This window comes from Mastomys coucha, chromosome X, assembly GCF_008632895.1.
Source record: "Mastomys coucha isolate ucsf_1 chromosome X, UCSF_Mcou_1, whole genome shotgun sequence".
Lineage (NCBI taxonomy): Eukaryota > Metazoa > Chordata > Mammalia > Rodentia > Muridae > Mastomys > Mastomys coucha.
In genome coordinates this window covers 41,760,123-41,765,309 of record NC_045030.1, presented here as the reverse complement: position 1 = coordinate 41,765,309, position 5,187 = coordinate 41,760,123, and the positions used below count along the sequence as shown (strand labels likewise).

At 40.8% G+C, this 5,187-nt stretch overlaps 1 long non-coding RNA gene across 1 annotated transcript in view; it reads left to right on the top strand.

Annotated features, from left to right (window-relative positions):
• Positions 1–5,187, top strand: part of LOC116092086 — an 18,883-nt gene that overhangs the window by 2,036 nt on the left and 11,660 nt on the right. The window lies entirely within an intron of this gene.

Below are 5,187 nucleotides of genomic sequence, written 5' to 3'. Positions count from 1 at the left end.
CACACACACACACACACATATACACACACACACACACACACTGGAAGTAAGGGAAGCATACAAAGTCAAGGGTGTAAATGAAACTTACAAGGCTCAAGAAGCCCCTGAAAGTGCCAAGATTCACAAAGCCCCTACCCAATATTACATAAGCAGTAATAGTTGGTGCGGGAAAGATACATTCTGACAAGAGAGGCTGCCTTTAAGTCAAGCATGGAGCTCCAGACATGTAGCTTTCATGTGGCTTTTCAGTGATTCAACTGTCTTTGAGTTATCCATGCTCTTTGCGACTCATTAACAATACTCCTATAAGTAACGTCAATAAACTCACTCACACACACTAAGCTCTTATTAATGCTTATATAACCTTGAGAATGGGCCTTATTAATTTTTCTGACTTTCAGACAAAAATAACTCTCAAAAAAATAGAAAAGGGAAAACAAAATCAAAGGAAAATCTTTAAGTATCCCTGATCTAGGATGTGTCGAAATATGACCTCGAACTCCTAATTCCTGTGCCTTCGCTGCTGAGGGCTGGGATCACAGGTGTGTGCACCATGCTCTGTTTATGGTACCTGAGATTGAACCCAGAATTTTGTGCATGCTAGGCAAGTACTCTACAAATTGAGTTCTAGCCCCAGCCCTAACAGTTCTATTTTATAGCAATGCTGAAAACACCCCTTTGCTTGAGTACAAGATGATAAAAGTGTGTGCAGAATCAATTTCAGAATTTGTTGGAAATTCTGTCAGAATTCTAACCCCAAATCCATTTGAGTGTCAAGCAACTCAAGACAGCAATTTTAAAAAATCATACTAAAACAATAAAATCCAAAGATATATACATTTGATACTTACATGTGGAGGAGATTTTGTAAGAAAATGTTAAGTCGTTGTTTTTCTGAATTGAACATATTTTTATAAGAGCAGAATACTTTGCACGTACAGTAAAACCCACTATGACGCATATCATTTTTTTGTCTCAAATCTGAGCTGAGGGTTTTGAAGTAGCCTCTGTGGGCACTGTACAGTGTGATGGCACACAGCACAAAGTATGTCTTCGTAATCAAGTCTGCAGCAAAGGGGAGAGTGGCCAGAAACGCCTTGGACTCATTAAACATCTGATTTGAAATTAAGTGTTTGGTTGTTGAGTGTACAGAAAACTTTTCCTGTTGTCAAACTTTTCAGAAGCCCCATATTCAGTTAAGTGACCCCATATGAAGCTGTGATCCACAGTTTAAGAATCTCTGCAGAGTGCCATAAGCATAAGATACTCAGCCTGATGGGATTTAGAATCAGCATACATACAGGCCCCTGGGAATGTCCGCAAGGGACTTTCTAGATTAGGCTAACTGAGGTGGGAAAACGCATCCTAAATGTAGGTGGTCCCAGTCTGTTGGCTAAGGTCCAGGACTGTATAAAAAAAAAAATAGAATGGGAGCAGAGAAAAGCATTTATCACTCTCTGCTTGTAGATACACTGTGAACAGCGATCTCTACCAGCACAACTTCCCTGCCTCGACAGACTATATAGACCCTCAAACTTTGAGGCAAAGTAAACTCTTCGTTCCTTAAGTTGTGTTTATCAGATATTTTGTTGAAGCAATAAGACAAGTAAGTAATAATGGCTTAGTCAGAATTAGATGGTGATAAGCAGTAGGCTCCTGAAAAACCTGGTTTGCATGTTCTGCCTGGGTGCTTTTCTGTTAGCCTGTGGTGGGGACGGCCCACATGGATTTGGATATGGTAGACTGGAAGTACGTTCTTTAGAAGCTTTACAAAAATTGGGGTGTCTGGTCAGACATGATAAAATCTATCCTCTGAGGAGATGTTATTAATATCTCTGAAGAATGAAATGGAAAGACCTGGGGCTGAAAGTGGTACAACTAAAGTAAGAGAGAAGCATTGACTTCAATAATTAGCATGTGATGACTAGTTGGGAGAGAGTTGGTGAGGAATGTAAGCAATGTCTCCTAGGGATGCTTGGTGATTGGAGTTCAATGGGATAGCTTATCGAGGATCTTAACCGTTTATGTTTGCTTTGTGAAAAGTGTTTTCATTATGTAACCCAGGCTGGTCTTGAACTTCCAGTTTTCCTGGTTCAGTCATCTAAATCATGAGATGACAAGCTTGTACTACCATGCTGGGCTGCCTTAATGTAGCCCAAGTATACTTCTGTGTACTAGCGGACATGGAGTACATCATCAAGTTTTCATAGCCAAGACAAATGCCTGAGAGAATCAACTTAAAGGAGAAAGGTTTTTACTTTGACTCATGTTTTCAGAAATTTCAGTAAGTGGACATTTGGCTCCACTGCTTCTGGGCAGGACAGCAGGCTGGGGGAAAGCATAGTAGAATCACATCACATGGCAGCCAGGAAACAGAGTTATAAAAGTGGCAGAGACAACATCCCCTTCAAAGCCCTCCCCCCACCACTGTGACCTGCTTCCTTCCACTAGGCCCAACTTCCTCACATTCCCACCACCTCCCTACATAGCAGCACCCGGTGTTGAGCAATCCTGTAGAGGACACTCCGTTTTCAAACATAATTAGGATCCACAAATCTGCTGGGTCCTATACTTCAAATGTTAAAATGAGAGTGGCTTTTCAAATTGAAAACACATAGATTCTGTGGTTACATTTACTTACATTTTATTTATATATAATATATACAAGTACACTACATTTTTTTTTTTGCTATCAAGGATAAGAAAACATAAGGGAGAGTGACTTGCCATAATATAAAAGATCTTTTTATATTTAGGAAATGTGTGAGAATATGCATTCCCTTTAAGACAAACATTGTCTGTAGAATAAATACATAAAGACGTAAAGGGGAATGAAGACCTTGTACGTCAACATAGGGCTTTGAAAGGGAGATATTTTAAAGCCTATAATAGTGGACTGTTTTCTTTTCACATCTATAAAGAATCCCAAAAGATTACTACATTATTTCAAATCATTATGCACAGTTAGTATCACACATAGTAGATCTTCAGCAAAATGGGAATGACTATCCTGTCAAATAAGGATATCTACTTGTTTGTTTGTTGTTTTGTTTTTTGTTTGCTTGTTTTTTGACACAGGGTTTCTCTGTGTAGCCCTGGCTGTCCTGGAACTCACTCTGTAGACCAGGCTGGCCTCGAACTCAGAAATCCACCTGCCTCTGCCTCCCAGGTGCTGGGATGAAAGGCATGTGCCACCACTGCCCGGCTCTGTTTGTCTTTTAAAGCAGATGGCCATCAACACTCAATATTATGACATGCAGCTTCTTGCCATTTGGAGCCAGGATTCTTTTAAGTATAACATTCAACTTGGGGCTTTAGACCTTTCCCGTGGGGAAGGCTGGCATTTGTTCAGGTTTAACATAGAATGCTTCCTGGAACTTGCAGAGGAAGAACAAAAAGAAAGCCTAGTGGCAGCTCATTATAATGTAGCCCCCGATATTTGGATGTCACCTGAGGTCTTTCCTTTTTAAGATTTTAAAAGACAATAATATTAGGAACAGGTGTGGTGGTTTACATCTGGAAACCTCCAATGCTACCACTCCAGAGGCTGAGGCAGGGGAATCATTGTGATTTCCAGGCTAGCCAGACCTACATACTGAATTTCAGGCTAGCTTGGGCTAGAGTGAGACCACTCACTCTCTCTCTCTCTCTCTCTCTCTCTCTCTCTCTCTCTCTCTCTCTCTCTCTCTCTCTCTCTCTCTCTTCTTTTGAGACCTGTCTCAACAAAAACAAGATCTGCAAAACAAAGAAAACTACCCAAACAAAAGACAAAAACAAAAAGAGTCTTGGTAGCAAGTTACAATAATATGGCTTAATCTCAGCTTTGCTCTCAGGAAGCAGTAGGGCAGTTGTCTCTTTCCACTGTGTTTCATTAGAGAAGCTCTTGACAGTAAGCCTGGGCTCCTCTGCCATGCTATGAGACACAGGCTATGAGCACATTGGAGTTTTCCCCCAGTGAATCACCTTGGAGAAGATCTTCCTTGTTTAGAAACAAGGTCCTCTGATGACTCTAAGACAGCAGGCCACCATTGCTTTGGACTCAGGGTGTAGCAAGACTGTTTGTGGTCTGATTGTGGCTTCTCCTCATCTCTTGGTTTGTTGAGTTGGTTGCTGGAGAGAGCTAGGTCGATTTGCATAGCAACTATGGAGTCTCTTAGGAAGAAAGATATCACGTGTCTATAGCTTTTCTAAAAATATTTTAGCTTATATCTTATTTTTTCATAGAGGATTTCTTCATCCCTCAAGGTTATTATTTATCTTGTCTTATAATCATCTTTGCACACAATATTATTTATACTTATCTCTTTGAGGAAGAGATTTCAAGTTCACTTTCTACATTCCTCCACTAGAATGTGGTTCCTTGGAGGCAGGAAAATTCTTTGCATTTTTTTGTCTCTTATCCCTGTGCTTGGAATCCTGCCTGGGGTGGTTTAAGTAGATCTACTTTAGAGTTTGTAGGAAGAGTGAATGACTGGATGAAATAGCCACAAGGAGGCAACACTGAATAGTGCAAGGGATCTTTTTGCTTCTCCAACTTCTCTCACAAGAGGATCATGTGATACTCTCAAAACTCTTGACCCTTGAGATCAGGTTGTGCCATGCCCTAAGCAAAACAGTGTTTTACCAGATTGTGTCTTGACCTGAGAGACTCTATCTTATAAGCAGTTTTGAGGATGAATGATGACTCCATACCTGAGTAGACATGTGAACAGCACATTCTCTCTGATTTTACCCGTGCAGCCCAGACTGATAAACGACTTATCCCTGAGGTTATGAGGGGCGATACCTTATAAGTGTATCAAGGTATATTGCACATTTAAAACCATTTTAAAAGACCAGGCCTAAGAAGGAAAGATTGTAAACTCCTCATCTAGACTCCAGAAGGAGGTGAACACACAGTACTGTGACAGCAACAGGCCCCATCTACCTCTCAACAAACCTTGGTGTGTGCATCAAGGGACTTCAGATTGGCCTACTCAAATATCATCTCTCTACATGTTCCATGGCATAGTCGTGGAGGTCAGAGAACAACATGGGGGAGTGAGTTCTCTCCTTCCACCATGTGTATCCTGAGGATTGAACTCAAGTCATCAGTCTTGATTGCAAGCACCATTACCTGCTGAGCCAGCTCACCAACCCTATTGGTTGATATATTTAACCACCGTTTCAATTTCGTTAATAATCATA